The following is a 22,009-nucleotide window of genomic DNA, read 5'->3' on the forward strand; positions in this document are numbered from 1 at the left end:
AAACCTGTCTGACCCTTCGTATCATGTAAAGAGGGATCTCTCTGTCCAGGAACCAGTTACACTAAACAAACTTACTGATATTATTAAGGGGACCATAACCTATAAAATACATTATTCAGATTAACTATGTAACGATCGAGTCGCCCGCCAGATGCACACAAACTCTACCGTAAATGCGCATATCACTCGCCTGAGCGCACGACCGTGGAGGCGCTGTCACGCAACTGCGAATATGCACACGCACGGGAGAGAATGTGCACGTGCAGCGGTCAAGCGCATGGGGTTAGTACAAGGCATCATAGGTCGCTATATTTTTCGACTTTGACAGTCCACCCTTTGGCAGTCACCAATAACTGCCACTTCCTAAACAGTTCAAACAGAAAAATATATGTCATCATGTAAATACCTTTTTATGATTGGGTAAAGGGAGGAGAGGAGAAGGTGGGAAAAGTATGACCTAGTGAGACAGTAAAAGCATGTGTGTATGAGATCCATGTTTGAGAGGTCATGTATCATCGTGCCGTACGTGTTCTAAATCAAGCTTCGAGGTATTGCGAAGTATACATTTGAATCCTTCTTATCCTGTATCAAGGGTCTGTGGATGGGCTGTCAAACTCTACCGAGCTCTTTTCGGCTTTTGGTTGCAACAAATGGGGGAGCACATTTAGTTAATGATACATGAAGGGGGGGAACATGTGAATGCTAATATGTGAGAATCACCTGTCGAATATGTGAGATACTACCTGGAGGTTGTAGAGATGAAGATAAGAAACAATCGTTATAAATGCAGTCGTAAACTATGTGAGTTTAAATAAACAGTCGCCGATTGAGGTCTTGTCTGATGTCTTGTCTGATGTACATGTTGTCTGATGTCTCTCGGTGCTTTTGTTGTAAATGGCGAACAAAAGCTGTTCCAGTGTCCATAAAATTACAGTCTCTAAAGTATTGGGCTTTCGTAAAAAGTTAAAGTCACTAGGGATATTGGGGGTCTGTGACATAGTTCATCAATGGTCTGTATAGAAGAGATTGTCAAATTCTTCTTCCAAGTGGATGTCTTTGTACCTTGGAGGAAAACAAAGGAGAAACGGGTGAAAGAAATGGACCGTGGAATCACATTTTCATCACAACATTGTCTCTATCGTTGGGTCATAAATCAAATTAGTTGTTGTTATTACAGTGTCCTCGCTCCTCAGACTCATCACTCTGGTACTACCTTTACACTTCGTTAAAGTCCGAACACATCTAAATATCAGACCAACCAATATGACGACTCCCAGAATACACAAGAGAAATTTCCCTACATCCATTATAATACCTTGGGCCCATTCTCCTAAACCAGAGAACCAATTTCGTTGGTTCAACCATGACACCCAACTGGTCAGCTCATTACCCACAGCAGCGAGTGTGAGATTGTGTTTCCTTCGAAACTCCCACTTCAATTGCAAAATGTCATCCATCTTTTGGTCTATGACCTCAGCCGGGTCCTCAGTGCGGTTTGTAATATACGTGCAGCACTTTACTCCATACTGAGTTGCTAGGGTAACACAATACCCGCCTGTCACTGCTGTGAGGGTATTGAGAATCATCCTATGCTGAACCAGCTCTGTTTTGTAGGCTTGTAACTCTCTCCCAGTGTACCTGAACGTGTCGTCATACATTTCGGTGATATTGTCTAACAAGTTTGCTAGCGCAGATATATATCTATAATTTATCACTCCTCTGGCAGTACGAGTGATATCTAACGCGAGTAGGAATTGAATCCCGGTGGATTCATGGATCAGATCAGAGGCCGGATGCTCTGTCCTCTCTATCAGGTGCCGTTTAACAACGTGCTCGTAATGAGTGTGAGTATAAGGAGCTTGGGCACCGCGGTGAATGTCTTTCATTTTGATATGGGATACAGTCATTACTTCAGGCAGTACTTTTCCAATGTAACACAATCCCTCTGAGTTTGGGGCAAGCCACTTATACACCTTTCTCCCGCATATGAAATATGCATCATCGGGGAGAACATATGGGACGGAGTATGACATAACCATGTTACAAATTTTCCTTGTGAAATCTCCTAACCCTAATTCTCCCATCTGTCTAGTACACGTATCAGGTTGTACGATATGTGCACAGTATCCTGGTGATACTTCTCCAACTCGCATGGTCCTACTTCCTAGAGTGTACCTATACCGGAAATATTTTCCACTGTTGGCTATCTGGCGTATAAGCTCTGTGTCTATGGCCATTCTATCGGCTCTATATGAAAATGTCATGGTTTGATTATTCCATAACACTTCCCAATTTCCCGGCTTTCGGGGATTGGAAATGTTAAAGCATACTAAGGACTTATCCACATGATATTGGTGGAGCTTCAAACTAGGAGGACTAGAGATATTAAACCTCTTGTCCACCGGCCTCCCACCACTTAACTCAAGTACCTCTCCTACAGTTAAAGGGAATGGTACTAGTTCTGATTTGCTATGACCTTGAGGTACTTGAGAGCATACCCAACAGTCTGTCTGGTTTAACACTTTACCCACTAAGTAGTGATAGTCACTCAATGGATGCCGGTCCATGTGGACATTAAAACTGGACTGACATTTCTTGATGCACCCATCCTCAACTATATTGTCACAATGCCTACAGATGCAGTTCTCTTCAGCTAACAATCCTTCACAATTCCTTCTATTGTCAATGCTACCAGATCGTTTTCTGATACTCGCCTTTACTTGGTGATTATGTTGCTCTTGGAAAACTACGCCTCCATCCTGGTCATCAGAACCCATTCCAGATCCTTTCTCGAACTCCATGGTACTCTCACCGAAACAGACTGCTCTGGTCAACATCATGGTCAACAGGAAAATCCGGATCACATTCTCTTGGGACAAGTCCATCTTATAGGAGGAAAAGGAGAAAAATAAGAAGGGGGGAGGAGAATAGGAGGGAGATGGGAACTGGAGAAAATAACAAAAGGGAAAAAGAAATCTGGCTCGACAAACGCCTCCGGTCTTATTATTCTCAGCGCTCAGGTGTCGTCTCAACCTTCCCGGAACAGACACTCTAGTGATACAACCTCTACCGTCTGTTCTTTATCACGGGACCTCTCTGGGTCAGCAACCTTTTTACAATGAGACGAATGGACCCAAGTCTCTCTCTCGGCAACCTTCAATGCTGTCTGTCTGTATGGGGGTACTGGCTGCTGATTTAGCAACTTCGTCTGCTCGGCTGTTACCAAGTGATACCGGGTCTTGGCTATATGTGTGAGCTTTACACTTGATAACAGCCACTCTGTCGGGTTCCTGTATCGCTGTTAGAAGTCTTTTGATGTGGGCTGCATGCGCTACGGGTGTGCCAGCTGCCGTCATGGAATTTCTGAGGCGCCATAGGGCCCCGAAATCATGGACTACTCCGAAGGCGTACCTAGAATCTGTGTAGATATTGGCTGACTTGCCTTTAGCCAATTCGCATGCTCTGGTTAGGGCAACCAGTTCAGCAACTTGTGCTGAGTGTGGTGGGCCTACGGGTTCCGCTTCTATGGTACCTTGGTCATCTACGACTGCGTATCCAATACACAAGTCTCCCGAGTCCGTCTGTCTGTGACAACTGCCGTCAGTGTAGAAAGTAAAATCTACATCTTCCAGTAGGTTGTCACTGATGTCAGGCCTTGCCGTGAAATTTTGGGTCAAATATTCCATACAATCATGTGTGTCATTTTCCTTACTAAATCCTCCTTCACCATCACTCTCATCCTCCACCCTTTTTGCCTGTCCAGGCACACCTGGGAGATATGTTGCAGGATTTAATGCGCTGCATCTCCTTATGGTGATGTTTACGGGGGCCATCAACGCCAATTCCCATCTTGTAAACCGCGCTGATGAGACGTGTCTGGTTTGGGCAGAATTCAGTAAAGCTGACACTGCATGTGGTGTATGAATTGTGAGGTTGTGTCCTAGCACTACATCTTCGCTTTTACTTACTAGCAATGCTATTGCTGCAACACTTCGCAAGCATGTGGGGAGGGATCGCGCTACAGTGTCTAGCTGAGCGCTATAGTAGGCTACCGGCCTGCTGGCATCACCATGCTTCTGGGTTAAGACACCTGCTGCGCACCCAGCACTCTCTGTTCCGTACAGCTCAAAGGGTTTTCCATAATCTGGCCTGCCTAATGCTGGTGCCTGCGTTAGGCACTGTTTAAGTCTCTCAAATGCCATCTCAGACTCGTCTGTGTGCGAAATCCGATCAGGTTTGTTTGATGAGACCATCTCCTGCAAAGGCAGGGCCAGTATAGAAAACCCTGGGATCCAGTTACGGCAATACCCACACATTCCCAAAAATGTTCTAATCTGTTGCTGGGTTTGTGGCAGGGTCATGTCACAAATTGCTTGAATTCTATCAGCGGTGAGGTGTCTCAGTCCTTGTGTCAGACAGTGTCCCAAATACTTCACCCTGGTCTGGCATAATTGTAACTTATCTTTGGAAACCTTGTGTCCGGTGTCTGAAAGATGAAACAGGAGTTGTTTCGTATCTCTCAGGGCCGATTCAAGCGAATCTGAACACAGCAGTAGGTCATCTACGTACTGTATTAATATTGATCCACTCTCAGGTTGAAAAGACTGTAAACAATCATGCAAGGCCTGTGAGAAAATACTTGGACTGTCAATGAAACCTTGTGGTAAGCGAGTCCAGGTGTACTGAACTCCTCTGTATGTAAATGCGAATAAGTATTGACTGTCAGGGTGCAGAGGTACCGAGAAGAAGGCGGAGCAGAGGTCAATCACAGTGAAAAATTTGGCAGTGGGAGGGATTTGCATAAGGATGACAGCTGGATTTGGCACTACGGGGAATTGACTCTCAACTATTTTGTTGATCCCTCTTAGATCCTGCACTAATCTGTAACCCCTCCCCCCACTCTTTTTAACAGGGAAGATGGGACTATTGGCAGTGCTGGACGTCCTTACCAGAATGCCCTGTTGTAGCAAGCGCTCTATTACAGGGTAAACTCCTAACTCCACCTCTGGCTTCAGAGGGTATTGTGGGATTTTTGGAGCTACCCTACCATCTTTTACTTGTACAACTACTGGGGCTACGTTTGCCATTAATCCAGTGTCTTGTCCATCCTTGGTCCAAAGTGATTCCGGTATCTGGGAAATCATTTCCTCTACTTTGGACGGACACCTATTTACAATAACAGTGTGTGACATTAATCTTGTTGGGGAGTCTAGCATATCCTGCACTTCCTGAGCGTGGTTTTCGGGTATGTCCAAGAACACACCTTCAGGAGTACAATATATGACACATCCCATTTTGCACAGTAAATCTCTCCCTAGGAGATTAGTCGGAGCCGATGCAGCCAGCAGAAAAGAATGCTTGGTATGCAAAGGCCCTATCGTAATCTCTGCAGGTTTGCTTAAAGGATAGTGTTGTACTACTCCTGTTACTCCCATGGCTGGAATTGTTTTACCAGTGGTTCTCATGCCCACGGTCGAATTTATCACTGACTTGGCCGCCCCCGTATCTACAAGGAAAGGTAGAGATCTACCAGCTACATCAATTGTGACCTCGGGTTCACTTCCAAGGCTCGCAATTAATTTCACTGGCTGCAGACTACAGGTGTGGCCCCACCCCTATTGTATGTGGTGACCTCCCTGCATTGCGCTGGCAGCTATTACCTGTGAAGGGGGTAAATGGGAACTATCAGAGACTTGCCAGTCTCTTCTTGGGGGATACCTTTTTGTTTCCCCTGTGTGTGGCTCATAACTCCGTCTCTGCGGTCCTTGATCCCAATTTCGTGTGCCATGTCGTTGTTTAGGGGGTTGATATGATTTTTGTGCATTTTTCAATCTACAGTCTCGTGCAAAATGTCCCTCTTTATGACAGTAATAACAAGTTACCACATTTGACTTACCCACAGGGGTCTGAGACTTATGCTGAGTTGGCCTTGTGGTAAGGGCCTGTATACTTACGGCCATCAGCTTATCACTCTGCGACTCCCTGTGTCTGGTGATGTTCCGATCATGATCAATAGCGGTCTCTCTCAAAGTAGCCACCCACAAACCTCGCCAACATGGTTGGGTGGTCTGTACCCTCGTCCTCAATACTTCCTTTAAACCATCCATTAACACAGATACTGCTACTTCTCTATGATTCACATTTGTCTTAATGTCTTCTATCCCTGTATACTTAGCCATTTCCTGCAGTGCCCGATGAAAATAATCAGCAGCTATTTCTCCCTCTTTTTGCTTGATGGAGAAAATTTTGTTCCATTTAGCAACAGCTGGGAAATATACTCCTAGCTGCAAATTAATTATTTTCACATTATCTTGATTGTACTCCTCAGTAAGGGGTACCTCTTCATCTAGTCTACAGTCAGCTATAAATTTCGCTGAGTCAACATTGGAGGGTAAACATGCCCTCAGCAATGTCCGCCAATCTTTGTTATTGGGCTCCACAGTATTTCCTAGCTCTCTAATGTACTTCTGGCTTGCAACTAGATCTTTCCTAGGATCAGGGAATTCAGACACCATTAATCTTAATTCCGTTCGGGAAAAGGGGCAGTGCATGGCGATGTTTCTGACAGGAGTGACTCCTGAAGTGTCAGTTTTCCCATTTGGTACTGCAATTACCCTAACGGGATTAAGTTCAATAACATCATTCTGAGTAGATTCTACAACATGTGGTGTAATGGTTTCTGCATAGTGTACAGTGCCGTACTTACCAGTTGATACGACCTCACCTGTCCCTCCACTAGGGGCCTTTGATACTGCTCTTACTGGTTTGGCTGTGCCCACTGTTGTTTCTGCTATGGTGGCTGCTAGAGAGAGTGCCGATATTGTTGTGGGCTCATCCTCTTGGTCACAATCCTGGGGAAAGTTTAAAACAGGGTACAGCTTGCACGAGTTAGTATTAGCATCAACAATCTTAGTTACATTATTCTTAACATCTATACAGTTACTAAGTGCATGTTTATCATACACCAGTGTGCCATTCTCTGTAACCACTTTCTCTCCTGTTATGTATGGTGGTGGTGGTGCGGTGGCTATCAGTTTCCTGATAGGGTTAGATCCAGCCGCTTGAGCCAATCCTCTTTGTATTTCACCTTCCTGTTGCCATAATTGTAAATAATCATAATGTTTGATCCGTCTCTTTGCAGATTTAATGAGACATATCCTTCTCCTTAGATTTTGTAACACCTCGGGGCTAAAACTGCCTACCCGTGGGAACTTTTCCCCGTCATGCACAGTCATTCTTTCCCATTCATCGCACAAAACCTCTGTGTGTGAACCGTATTTCTCACACATGATATACCTTGCCGACCCTATTGGCCGGTTTACTAAATCAACCTGAACCAGGGTTGATCGTCCCTTACCTGAACAACTGGCCCCCATCTTTGCAGGTGTTGCTTTCACTACCTCTGACCTTCAAATCAGGGTCTTCAGCGAACCCTTACAAAAACCAAGTTGCCGGGGGTAAGCCGACGGTGAAAGTTCGACAGAGTGCTTTCACCCACTCTTCGCCCACGTTGGCCAGTACTTCAATCACTGACTCAGAGCTGCCGTACCCAACCTAGGGCCCCTATGAACCTTTATTTACTGGGGCGTTGTGGGAGTAGGTTACCCGTCCCCAGCAAGTATCGGTTGTTAGAGAATTCCTGAGTGACTAGCGAACCTCCCTTAAAATAAAAAAAATGTACACAAACAGGAAATGTACACAAATCACGTTAGAATGTACAAATAGCGTTTATGACCCCTCTAGCGTACGCAAATGGTACTGGGTCAAGTTACAAACTAATGCACACATTTACATGCGGTATAATCGTACTGCACATAAGCAACTAATCTTATGTGCGGAACGACCAACGGAATCGAAAATTGTGGCTGCAAATTCCTTTAGCCAGAGCTTAATGGCCTATATGGGTACCGCACCAACCCTCCTGGGGTTGTGCTTCTTGACTTTATCTTATAGCGGACTTCCTAGTCTGCTGCACCTAGACCTCCTGGTCTGTCTCTGGACCTCCTGGTCCGTGACCTCCTGGTCTGTGTCTACAGTAGACCTCCTAATCCGCTATACTCTAATGCTCTTATTTCAATATTTAACAAGGGATGCCTCCCAAGCCACCACGTGCCGTCACTTTCACGGATGTACCTCACGAGAACTCGATTTCCTGTGGTTCCACCCAAAAATGAGAAACTTATATATATGTATACACACTCTTTCACCTCATATACTCTTTACTTTCGTTTCTGTACAGAAATCCCTTTCATTCAGTATCGCAGTCTAGTCCCAAAGGAGTTACAACTAGAGAAGGATCTTTTACGCTAAAATTTAAGACACTGAGATTGACTTGCGCTATTATCGCGTTGCTTCCGTATCGCCTACTAAAACAATACTATCGTGTGATTTGTATCATGTGAGCGTACCCATACGCTCCGTTGCGTAATATACGCTACGTGTGTAAGCCCTTGCGTCGCGTACGCTTGTCCCGCCCTTTGTTAAGGACACGTGTACACAGGCCAGACACGTCCACAGTAACACAAGTAACACTTTTCTATCAATGCAAATGATATTTAACTGTAATCATTTACTGAACCCCACACAGATTTCCCGTGTATCTTAGGCAAAGCCGTGTGCGTGCTTTACAAATTACTCCCATACGTATTAATTTTACTTTTAACTACCAATAGCAACAAATCTCAGCATGTTATCAATGATAAATGGCAAACAGGAAGGCGAGATGTGAAATTACACAAATGAAAAATGCAGGTGTGTGCGTGTGTTGCGTACGCAATGTGTATCAAACAGAAATAAAACAGTTTTAAAAGACAATAGCGTACTGTTCTTACCTTCCGGTTCCGGATTCCACCAGCACTCCTACAGCGTAGCGATGCAGACGCTTATCTAGTCAGCACTACCGTATCCCTCACCACCAACACGGATACGAAGGGATACTACCTTCCCGCCCTTTGCTGACAGATAAAGTCTGCTTGTGTTCACTAGAGCGGATATGTGGAGGACGGACGAGCCGCCAATTGATAAAGCTAATTATTTATCTTATAACATTCACTATATATTGGTAAGAGACTCAGTACGCAATGGGCGTACGGGGTACCGTAATGGTACGCATTTAGCGTAGCAGACGCTAGGCCGTGGTCGAGACGCATGAGCGGCACGTTCGCTCACGGCTTACGCTGGGTATCGAGCACGCTATAGGCGGCCCGAGCACTGTAATGCTACGCTACTAGCGTAGCAGACGCTGTGCCCACGTGAGGAACACGAGCGGCGCAGACGCTCACAGGATGACACACAGTAAACCTTGTATGCAACACACAGAAAGGCTAAGCCTATACTGTAAACCTTGGTCTTGTAATGTAAACACAATGTAACGCTGATTAACCTTTATTACATAAAAGCTACATGAGCGATTGAGACGCTCAGAATCCCTCTATACTCGCTAGAGAAACACAGACACCTTGCTGAGGTTCCAACACCTTTACTAACGAGTTTTAGCTATGTAAAAAGGGGAAAACAGTTAACAGCTTATACACTACAGCACTAACATAAAACACCTAAACAGAATAACTGAAAATATACAATATACAACAGCGTCTTAATCCTATATAATAACAGAGAGAGAGAGAGAGTATGGCAAATACAAACAGAGAATAAGTTGGTTACAGAGAAAAACTTACACACTGGGGAATGATCGCTAGCGCAGTCCTGGAACCAGCTCTCTAGTAAGTCAATGATGAAAACCGTTGTGGAGAGTAGACTGAGCTGGTCCTGGCTGGCTGTTCTTATATACACTACATACAGTACACTACAAAGGGCCCTACAATCTCATTGTTCATTGGACACAGGAATCTGTCTTCACATTATAACAAAAGGTCATAGGTTGATTCGAACAGGTGGGCTGTGACTATTTCAAACTGCTCAGGTGGGAGGGAATCTCAGGATTCCCGCCGCATGGATAATGAACTGCAAATACAGTAAATGTCCATAAACTTCTTATAAACATAACTATAAGCAGGAGCAATTAATCTCTTTCAAACCAACACCGGAATGTTACTGATAATATACTCTTCCGTTGCATACTAAACACCACTGCTCAAAACCTGTCTGGCCCTTCGTATCATGTAAAGAGGGATCTCTCTGTCCAGGAACCAGTTACACTAAACAAACTTACTGATATTATTAAGGGGACCATAACCTATAAAATACATTATTCAGATTAATTATGTAACGATCGAGTCGCCCGCCAGACGCACACAAACTCTACCGTAAATGCGCATATCACGCGCCTGAGCACACGACCGCGGAGGCACCGTCACGCAACTGCGAATATGCGCACGCACGGGAGAGAATGTGCACGTGCAGCGGGCAAGCGCATGGGGTTAGTACAAGGCATCATAGGTCGCTATATTTTTCGACTTTGACAGAAACAACAGGCGAAGGAGGTTTAGGGACTACACATAGTTGTTCAAAAGATGTAAGATTCCTTGATAATGTGGAGCTTTTACCAAGTGATATCAAAAAATTACGCAGCTGTAAAAACTTCCAGAATTCAGAGTTCGGTATATGCCAAAGTGATTGGATGTAAGCAAATGAGCGTACGCCCCCCCCCCCCATTCCCCCGGACTAATCATTTGACCTACTCTAAAAATTCCTGCCTCAGCCCATAATTTAAATGAGGTAGCGTGAAGACCTGGGAGGAAGTCAGGGTTATAGAGAAAGGAAGTCAGGAACGATAATTTGGAAGAAACGTGTAAAAGCAAATGCAGTTTCCTCCACATAGTAAGAGTAGGGGTGATAGTGGGGTGTTCAATTTTTGGCAAGTTAGGTAGCCATGGGACTATTTCAATATAATGGGCAAAACTTTTCTCCTCTAGAGAGACCCATAGTTTGGTATCCTTTGAACGAGTCCAATCTAAAACTCTGTTGATTTCTTCCTTTTAATTTTTTTCTTCCTGTAATACTAGTAAATTGTCCAGTCCATCTGGTAGGGTAAAAGAGGACTGTGTATTGGCTTATGGAAGACAAAGGTAGATGTGGGGTGGTTTTTTTGAAAGCTTGGACCCTGGGCTACTGGATCTGGATGGTGCCACGATCTAGGTCTGGGGTCGGTCAGATCGTGGGTCAAAGGTCAAGCAATCCACTTATGCTGTTGTTGTGTGGATGTAGCATTCTCTTGCAGTGGTGCAGGTAGATGCAGGTGGGCTCATTAGAAAGGAGAGACTCAGATGGTACAGGGCTAGTTTCTGGGTTACAGGGAACTGGAGATACAGGTCCAGAAGCACAAAGTTTCCAAACTTGGGGTGCAGATATCTTCATAAATAGACAACAGTAGAAATGTGTATATGAAGTGACCTGGGGGATGTAGAGGTTCACTTCACTGGGCCGATCCCCAAAAACCGGAATCCTGTTTAGTAAACAGATACCTGATCAGCAGTGGAAGTGTCTCACACTTTTGAGAATCTGTCTCCACAGAGCGAGCAGCTTTTTAAAAGTGATAAAGTAACTAAGCCATGATTAATGCCTCCGATATTTACATCAAACTCGTTTATCACATATTTTTAACATGATTTATGCGCCCCATGCATTTTGTTGACAATGTAGTTGTTGCCCAAAGCAACCAAACACTGTCAACATAACGTTTTATAGAATGTCGTAGATAGCATTTTGGTAGTTATAGGTAACATCTGATATCGAGAGAAAAAATAAGATTTTACTTACCGATAAATCTATTTCTCGTAGTCCGTAGTGGATGCTGGGACTCCGTCAGGACCATGGGGAATAGCGGCTCCGCAGGAGACAGGGCACAAAATGTAAAAGTTTGACCACTAGGTGGTGTGTACTGGCTCCTCCCCCTATGACCCTCCTCCAAGCCTCAGTTAGGATACTGTGCCCAGACGAGCGTACACAATAAGGAAGGATTTTGAATCCCGGGTAAGACTCATACCAGCCACACCAATCACACCGTACAACTTGTGATCTGAACCCAGTTAACAGTATGACAAACGTAGGAGCCTCTGAACAGACGGCTCACAACAATAACAACCCGATTTTTTTGTAACAATAACTATGTACAAGTATTGCAGACAATCCGCACTTAGGATGGGCGCCCAGCATCCACTACGGACTACGAGAAATAGATTTATCGGTAAGTAAAATCTTATTTTCTCTGACGTCCTAGTGGATGCTGGGACTCCGTCAGGACCATGGGGATTATACCAAAGCTCCCAAACGGGCGGGAGAGTGCGGATGACTCTGCAGCACCGAATGAGAGAACTCCAGGTCCTCCTTAGCCAGGGTATCAAATTTGTAGAATTTTACAAACGTGTTCTCCCCTGACCACGTAGCTGCTCGGCAGAGTTGTAATGCCGAGACCCCTCGGGCAGCCGCCCAAGATGAGCCCACCTTCCTTGTGGAATGGGCCTTGACAGATTTAGGCTGTGGCAGGCCTGCCACAGAATGTGCAAGTTGAATTGTGCTACAAATCCAACGAGCAATCGTCTGCTTAGAAGCAGGAGCACCCAGCTTGTTGGGTGCATACAGTATAAACAGCGAGTCAGATTTTCTGACTCCAGCCGTCCTTGAAATATATATTTTCAATGCTCTGACAACGTCCAGCAACTTGGAATCCTCCAAATCGCTAGTAGCCGCAGGCACCACAATAGGCTGGTTCAGGTGAAACGCTGAAACCACCTTAGGCAGAAAGTGAGGACGCGTCCGCAGTTCTGCCCTGTCCGAATGGAAAATCAGATATGGGCTTTTATACGATAAAGCCGCCAATTCTGACTCTCCTGGCTGAAGCCAGGGCCAGTAGCATGGTTACTTTCCATGTAAGATATTTCAAATCCACCGATTTGAGTGGCTCAAACCAATGGGATTTGAGAAAATCCAAAACTACATTAAGATCCCACGGTGCCACTGGGGGCACAACCGGGGGCTGTATATGTAGTACTCCTTTTACAAAAGTCTGGACTTCAGGAACTGAAGCCAATTCTTTCTGGAAGAAAATCGACAGGGCCGAAATTTGAACCTTAATGGACCCTAATTTGAGGCCCATAGACAATCCTGTTTGCAGGAAATGTAGGAATCGACCCAGTTGAAATTCCTCCGTCGGGGCCTTCCTGGCCTCACACCACGCAACATATTTTCTCCAAATGCGGTGATAATGTTGTGCAGTCACCTCCTTCCTGGCTTTTACCAGGGTAGGGATGACCTCTTCCGGAATGCCTTTTTCCCTTAGGATTCGGCGTTCAACCGCCATGCCGTCAAACGCAGCCGCGGTAAGTCTTGGAATAGACACGGTCCCTGCTGAAGCAGGTCCCGTCTTAGAGGTAGAGGCCACGGATCTTCCGTGAGCATCTCCTGAAGTTCCGGGTACAAGTTCTTCTTGGCCAATCCGGAGCCACGAGTATCGTTCTTACTCCCCTTTGCCGTATAATTCTCAGTACTTTTGGTATGAGAGGCAGAGGAGGAAACACATACACTGACTGGTACACCCATGGTGTTACCAGAGCGTCTACAGCTATTGCCTGAGGGTCTCTTGACCTGGCGCAATACCTGTCCAGTTTTTTGTTGAGGCGGGACGCCATCATGTCCACCATTGGTCTTTCCCAATGGACCACAATCATGTGGAAGACTTCTGGATGAAGTCCCCACTCTCCCGGGTGCAGATCGTGTCTGCTGAGGAAGTCTGCTTCCCAGTTGTCCACTCCCGGGATGAACACAGCTGACAGTGCTAACACATGATTTTCTGCCCAGCGGAGAATCCTTGCAGCTTCTGCCATTGCCCTCCTGCTTCTTGTGCCGCCCTGTCTGTTTACGTGGGCGACTGCCGTGATGTTGTCCGACTGAATCAACACCGGCTGACCCTGAAGCAGAGGTTTTGCCAGGCTTAGAGCATTGTAGATTGCTCTTAGCTCCAGTATATTTATGTGAAGAGACGTCTCCAGGCTTGACCACACGCCCTGGAAGTTTCTTCCCTGTGTGACCGCTCCCCAGCCTCTCAGGCTGGCATCCGTGGTCACTAGGACCCAGTTCTGTATGCCGAATCTGCGGCCCTCTAACAGATGAGCACTCTGCAACCACCATAGCAGAGACACTCTTGTCCTTGTGGACAATTTTATCCGCTGATGCATCTGCAGATGCGATCCGGACCATTTGTCCAGCAGATCCCACTGAAAAGTTTGTGCATGGAATCTGCCGAATGGAATCGCTTCGTAAGAAGCTACCATTTTTCCCAGGACTCTTGTGCATTGATGCACAGATACTTTTCCTGGTTTTAGGAGGTTCCTGACTAGATCGGATAACTCCCTGGCTTTCTCCTCCGGAAGAAATACCTTTTTCTGAACAGTGTCCAGAATCATCCCTAGGAACAACAGACGTGTCGTCGGGATCAGTTGGGATTTTGGAAAATTCAGAATCCACCCGTGTTGTTGGAGCACTACTTGGGTTAGTGCTACTCCGACCTCCAGCTGTTCTCTGGATCTTGCCCTTATCAGGAGATCGTCCAAGTAAGGGATAATTAAGACGCCTTCTCTTCGAAGAAGGATCATCATTTCGGCCATTACCTTGGTAAAGACCCGGGGTGCCGTGGACAATCCAAACGGCAGCGTCTGAAACTGATAATGACAGTTTTGGACCACGAACCTGAGGTACCCTTGGTGTGAAGGACAAATTGGAACATGAAGGTAAGCATCCTTGATGTCCAAGGACACCATAAAATCCCCTTCTTCCAGATTCGCTATCACTGCTCTGAGTGACTCCATCTTGAACTTGAATTTTTGTATGTACAGGTTCAGAGATTTTAGATTTAGAATCGGTCTTACCGAACCGTCCGGCTTCGGTACCACAAATAGCGTGGAGTAATACCCCTGTCCCTGTTGTAGGAGGGGTACCTTGACTATCACCTGCTGAGAATACAGCTTGTGAATGGCCTCCAATACCGTCGCCCTGTCGGAGGGAGACGTTGGCAAAGCAGACTTTAGGAAACGGCGAGGAGGGGACTTCTCGAATTCCAACCTGTAACCCTGAGATACTACCTGCAGGATCCAGGGGTCCACCTGCGAGTGAGCCCACTGTGCGCTGAAATGTTTGAGGCGACCCCCCACCGCCCCTGAGTCTGCTTGTAAGGTCCCAGCATCATGCTGACGCCTTTGTAGAAGCCGGGGAGGGCTTCTGCTCCTGGGAAGGAGCTGCTTGTTGCAGTCTCTTACCCTTTCCTTTGCCTCGGGGCAAATAGGAATGTCCTTTTGCTCGTTTGTTCTTATAGGAACGAAAGGACTGCGGCTGAAAAGCCTGCGGCTTTTTCTGCTGGGAGGTGACCTGGGGTAAAAAGGTGGATTTTCCGGCCGTTGCCGTGGCCACCAGATCCGATAGACCGACCCCAAATAATTCCTCCCCCTTATACGGCAATACTTCCATATGTCGTTTGGAATCCGCATCACCTGACCACTGGCGCGTCCATAAACTTCTTCTGGCAGATATGGACATCGCACTTACTCTTGATGCCAGAGTGCAAATATCTCTCTGTGCATCTCGCATATAAAGAAATGCATCCTTTAACTGCTCTATAGTCAGTAAAATACTGTCCCTATCCAGGGTATCAATATTTTCAGACAGTGACTCCGACCAAGCCACGCCAGCACTGCACATCCAGGCTGAGGCGATTGCTGGTCTCAGTATAACACCCGTATGTGTGTATATACTTTTTAATGTATTCTCCAGCCTCCTATCAGCTGGATCCTTGAGGGCGGCCGTATCAGGAGACGGTAACGCCACTTGCTTTGATAAGCGTGTGAGCGCCTTATCCACCCTAGGAGGTGTTTCCCAGCGCGCCCTAACCTCTGGCGGGAAAGGGTATAATACCAATAATTTCTTTGAAATTAGCAGTTTTCTATCTGGGGTAACCCACGCTTCATCACACACTTCATTCAGTTCCTCTGATTCAGGAAAAACTATCGGTAGTTTTTTCACACCCCACATAATACCCCTTTTTGTGGTACTTGCAGTATCAGAGATATGCAAAGCCTCCTTCATTGCCGTGATCATATAACGTGTGGCCCTACTGGAAAATACGTTTGTTTCTTCACCGTCGACACTGGATTCAGTGTCAGTTGAGGTAAAGGGCGTTTTACAGCCCCTGACGGTGTCTGAGACGCCTGGACAGGTACTAACTGGTTTGCCGGCTGTCTCATGTCGTCAACCGACTTTTGTAGCGTGCTGACACTATCCCGTAATTCCATAATCAAAGCCATCCATTCTGGTGTCAACTCCCTAGGGGGTGACATCACCATTACAGGCAATTGCTCCGCCTCCACGCCAACATCGTCCTCATACATGTCGACACACACGTACCGACACACAGCAGACACACAGGGAATGCTCTGATAGAAGACAGGACCCCACTAGCCCTTTTGGGAGACAGAGGGAGAGTTTGCCAGCACACACCCAAGCGCTATAAATATATATAGGGACAACCTTAATAAGTGTGTTCCCTTTATAGCAGCTCAAATATTATAAATATCGCCAATAAGTGCCCCCCCTCTCTGTTTTTACCCTGTTTCTGTAGTGCAGTGCAGGGGAGAGTCCTGGGAGCCTTCCTCGCAGCGGAGCTGGGCAGGAAAATGGCGCTGTGTGCTGAGGAGAATAGGCCCCGCCCCCTTTTTGGCGGGCTTCTTCTCCCGGTTTTTTGGAACCTGGCAGGGGTTAAATACATCCATATAGCCCCAGGGGCTATATGTGATATATTTTAGCCAGAATAGGTATATTACATTGCTGCCCAGGGCGCCCCCCCCAGCGCCCTGCACCCTCAGTGACCGCTGGTGTGAAGTGTGCGGAGAGCAATGGCGCACAGCTGCAGTGCTGTGCGCTACCTCATGAAGACTGAGACGTCTTCTGCCGCCGGTTTCTGGACCTCTTCTCTATTCGGCATCTGCAAGGGGGTCGGCGGCGCGGCTCCGGTGACCCATCCAGGCTGTACCTGTGATCGTCCCTCTGGAGCTAGTGTCCAGTAGCCTAAGAAGCAAATCCATCCTGCACGCAGGTGAGTTCACTTCTTCTCCCCTAAGTCCCTCGTTGCAGTGAGCCTGTTGCCAGCAGGACTCACTGAAAATAAAAAACCTAACAAACTTTTTCTAAGCAGCTCTTTAGGAGAGCCACCTAGATTGCACCCTGCTCGGACGGGCACAAAAACCTAACTGAGGCTTGGAGGAGGGTCATAGGGGGAGGAGCCAGTACACACCACCTAGTGGTCAAACTTTTAAATTTTGTGCCCTGTCTCCTGCGGAGCCGTTATTCCCCATGGTCCTGACGGAGTCCCAGCATCCACTAGGACGTCAGAGAAATTACTCTTTAGATGGTTTAAACATTCTCCCCCCCCCCCCCCTCCTCCCCCCGTATATTTGCAGACAATAGTAATAATTTAAAACAAATACACTAACATTTTTTTTCTCACCAACAGGAGGTCCTGATATCCTGGCAGAGTAACAGCAACAAAACTTCTCTGCTAAGCCAGGACAAGAGAAGAGGACTAACTCATTAGTCTTCCATCAATCCACCTGCACAACAACTCAAAGAATGGACAACTATTCCCACACATCACCACCTGCCTTTGACATAATTCAGGCAGTACAGTAGCTGACTTCCAAAAGACTCAGATTTTATGGACGTAGAAATATATCAAAACATTCACATGAGTAGGCAAATGAGGAGGTAGAGTCATATATTGTCAAATGACAGGAAATCACCATGAATCTATCAATGATCACACAAACATTAACCTTTAGTGCCATCCCCGCCTGGTAGAGATAATGGTGCCAACCTTGTGGCTGCTGGCTAATGTGGTGATATGAGGCTCAGGTAAGTAAGACAATATTTGACAAGAAAATAAGAGTCTTGCATCCTCATATATAGTATGCAGATGTTTTAGTCTCCATATCTCTAACCAGTTTATATAAACTTTCAGAAATGTTAAAAAACATATGGTTCTGCTTCCTCATGTAATTGTTTTGGTGTAGTTGTGCATCAATAAAGTATACTGTACCTGACTATTTTAGAAGTCTGCTATTGCTTTAATCATATCCAATGTGGGATCTCTTGCAGGTGGAGGTGCTGGTGCATGGATGGAAGCAATCCTTCTTGGGGTTGTTGGATAATTAGGACCTTCTGTTTTAGTTTTCAATTCTAGTTATTGTCTATAAATATAGGAGGACATGCATATACCATGTTACCAATAAAACCTTCCATCTTTTATCAAGTATATTGTATAAAATTTTATGTTTAAGCTGGTTGGTTGCTTTGGACAACATCTCAATGTAGCTCTGGGTACTAGGGTCACTAGGGGGACCGCAGTACTGACCCAGAGTCTAGAGCGCATGCGCAGATCTCCAGGAAAATGGAACAGTGGCCATTATCCCAGTGATTTTTCCTACTGTGCATGCTCAAAACACGGTGAAAATGTCCACGCACCATTTTCCCAGTAATTTCTGCAGCACTGCTGCTGTGCCGCGGGACTCCGAGGGGTAAGTATTGAAAATAATGGATGTGTGCGGTGTGGGTCCCCCTGGACTCTGTATGCACCACACACACTGCAACTAGTGATGTGCACCGGAAATTTTTCGGGTTATGTGTTTTGGTTTTGGATTCGGTTCCGCGGCCGTGTTTTGGATTCGGACGCGTTTTGGCAAAACCTCCCTGAAATTTTTTTGTCGGATTCGGGTGGTTTTTTTTTACAAAAAACCCTCAAAAACAGCTTAAATCATAGAATTTGGGGGTCATTTTGATCCCATAGTATTATTAACCTCAATAACCATAATTTCCACCCATTTTCAGTCTATTCTGAACACCTCACACCTCCAATATTATTTTTAGTCCTAAAATTTGCACCGAGGTCGCTGGATGACTAAGCTAAGCGACCCAAGTGGCCGACACAAACACCTGGCCCATCTAGGAGTGGCACTGCAGTGTCAGTCAGACAGCATGGCACTTAAAAAAATAGTCCCCAAACAGCACATGATGCAAAGAAAAAAGGAGGCGCAATGAGGTAGCTGTGTGACTAAGCTAAGTGACCCAAGTGGCCGACACAAACACCTGGCCCATCTAGGAGTGGCACTGCAGTGTCAGACAGGATGGCAGATTTAAAAAATAGTCCCCAAACAGCACATGATGCAAAGAAAAAAAGAGGTGCACCAAGGTCACTGGATGGCTAAGCTAAGCGACCCAAGTGGCCGACACAAACACCTGTTCCATCTAGGAGTGGCACTGCAGTGTCAGACAGGATGGCAGATTTAAAAAATAGTCCCCAAACAGCACATGATGCAAAGAAAAAAAGAGATGCACCAAGGTCGCTGGATGGCTAAGCTAAGCGACCCAAGTGGCCGACACAAACACCTGGCCCATCTAGGAGTGGCCCTGCAGTGTAAGATAGGATGGCAGATTTAAAAAATAGTCCCCAAACAGCACATGATGCAAAGAAAAAAAGAGGTGCACCAAGGTCACTGGATGGCTAAGCTAAGCGACCCAAGTGGCCGATACAAACACCTGTTCCATCTAGGAGTGGCACTGCAGTGTCAGACAGGATGGCAGATTTAAAAAATAGTCCCCAAACAGCACATGATGCAAAGAAAAAAAGAGGTGCACCAAGGTCGCTGGATGGCTAAGCTAAGCGACCCACGTGGCCGACACAAACACCTGGCCCATCTAGGAGTGGCACTGCAGTGTCAGACAGGATGGCAGATTAAAAAAACAGTCCCCAAACAGCACATGATGCAAAGAAAAAAAGAGGCGCAATGAGGTAGCTGTGTGACTAAGCTAAGCGACACAAGTGGCCGACATAAACACCTGGCCCACCTAGGAGTGGCACTGCAGTGTCAGACGGGATGGCACTTCCAAAAATAGTCCCCAAACAGCACATAATGCAAAGAAAAATGAAAGAAAAAAGAGGTGCAGGCATCGCAACCGACACAATTGGACTCTCCTTGGGGATTTATGATTTAGAAGAACGCACAGTTCTTTGCTGTGCTTTTGCCATCTTAACTCTTTTAAGTTTTCTAGCAGGAGGATGAGTGCTTCCATCCTCATGTGAAGCTGAACCACTAGCCTTGAACATAGGCCAGGCCCTCAGCCGTTCCTTGCCACTCCGTGTCGTAAATTGCACATTGGCAAGTTTACGCTTCTCCTCAGACAATTTTGATTTATATTTTTGGGTCATTTTACTGAGCTTTATTTTTTTGGATTTGACATGCTCTCTACTATGACATTGGGCATCGGCCTTGGCAAACGACGTTGATGGCATTTCATCGTCTCGGCCATGACTAGTGGCAGCAGCTTCAGCACGAGGTGGAAGTGGATCTTGATCTTTCCATATTTTACCCTCCACATTTTTGTTCTCCATTTTTTAATGTGTGGGATTATATGCCAGTAATATATCAATAGCAATGGCCTACTACTATATACACTGCGCACAACTGAAATGCACCACAGGTATGGATGGATAGTATACTTGACGACACAGAGGTAGGTAGAGCAGTGGCCTTCTGTACCGTACTGCTATATAGTATATACTGTTGGTCAGCAAACTGTGCAAAACTGAAATGCACCACAGGTATGGATGGATAGTATACTTGACGACACAGAGGTAGGTAGAGCAGTGGCCTACTGTACCGTACAGCTATAAAGTATATACTGGTGGTCAGCAAACTGTGCAAAACTGAAATGCACCACAGGTATGGATGGATAGTATACTTGACGACACAGAGGTAGGTAGAGCAGTGGCCTACTGTACCGTACTGCTATATAGTATATACTGGTGATCAGCAAACTGTGCAAAACTGAAATGCACCACAGGTATGGATGGATAGTATACTTGACGACACAGAGGTAGGTAGAGCAGTGGCCTACTGTACCATACTGCTATATAGTATATACTGGTGGTCAGCAAACTGTGCAAAACTGAAATGCACCACAGGTATGGATGGATAGTATACTTGGCGACACAGAGGTAGGTAGAGCAGTGGCCTACTGTACCGTACTGCTATATAGTATATACTGGTGGTCAGCAAACCGTGCAAAACTGAAATGCACCACAGGTATGGATGGATAGTATACTTGACGACACAGAGGTAGGTAGAGCAGTGGCCTACTGTACTGTACTGCTATATATTATATACTGGTGGTCAGCAAACTGTGCAAAACTGAAATGCACCACAGGTATGGATGGATAGTATACTTGACGACACAGAGGTAGGTAGAGCAGTGGACTACTGTACCGTACTGCTATATATATAGTTATACTGGTGGTCAGCAAAATTCTGCACTGTCCTCCTACTATATACTACAATGCAGCACAGATATGGAGCGTTTTTCAGGCAGAGAACGTATAATACTGGTGGTCACTGGTCAGCAAAACTCTGCACTGTCCTCCTACTATATAATACTGCTGGTCCCCAGTCCCCACAATAAAGCAATTAGCACACTGAGCACAGATATTTGCAGCACACTGAGCACAGTCAGATATGGAGCATTTTTCAGGCAGAGAACGTAGATATTTGCACGCAGCACACTGAGCACAGATATTTGAAGCACACTGAGCACAGATATTTTCAGCACAATTTGCAGCCCACTGAACATAGAACCTGAGAGGACGCCAGCCACGTCCTCTCTGTCACGATCCGGGTATCTGGACGCCATTACTTACCCTTCAGATGCCTCCTAAGGCTGGCTCAGCATTCCAGGACCGGATCCCGCTGTTTCTGAGTTTCCACATGCAGAATGTCAGAGTGGTGATTTCATCAGCCGCGGCCTCCGCTGTGCCCGCGTGGTTAAATGTGCGCTTGTCAGTCTGGCGTCTCCTGTCTCCTGTGGCCGGCGTCGCCATTACTGTTTCAATTCTCACATGGATTACAAACCAAACTTCCCTCCAAGTGTCTGCATGGGCGCAGCCATCTTGGTTTTTGTCATCTGATCATTTCCACCAATCTGCTGTCTGTATTGTTGATTTGCATAATTGCCTAGCCAA

General features: G+C 46.0%; 1 protein-coding gene across 5 annotated transcripts in view; it reads right to left on the bottom strand.

Moving 5' to 3' along the window:
- LOC134957945 (beta-1,3-galactosyltransferase 2-like) overlaps positions 1–22,009 on the bottom strand; it is a 492,768-nt gene that overhangs the window by 210,814 nt on the left and 259,945 nt on the right. The window contains exon 5 of one of the 5 annotated variants that reach the window (XR_010186809.1): positions 18,044–18,188. The exons of the other annotated variants lie outside the window; for them this stretch is intronic. The gene's annotated coding sequence lies outside the window, so the exon portion shown is untranslated. Of the gene's footprint in view, positions 1–18,043; positions 18,189–22,009 lie in introns of those variants that run through there. 5 annotated transcript variants of the gene reach the window in all.

The sequence above is a fragment of the Pseudophryne corroboree genome, chromosome 9, assembly GCF_028390025.1.
Source record: "Pseudophryne corroboree isolate aPseCor3 chromosome 9, aPseCor3.hap2, whole genome shotgun sequence".
NCBI classification, from domain to species: Eukaryota; Metazoa; Chordata; class Amphibia; order Anura; family Myobatrachidae; genus Pseudophryne; species Pseudophryne corroboree.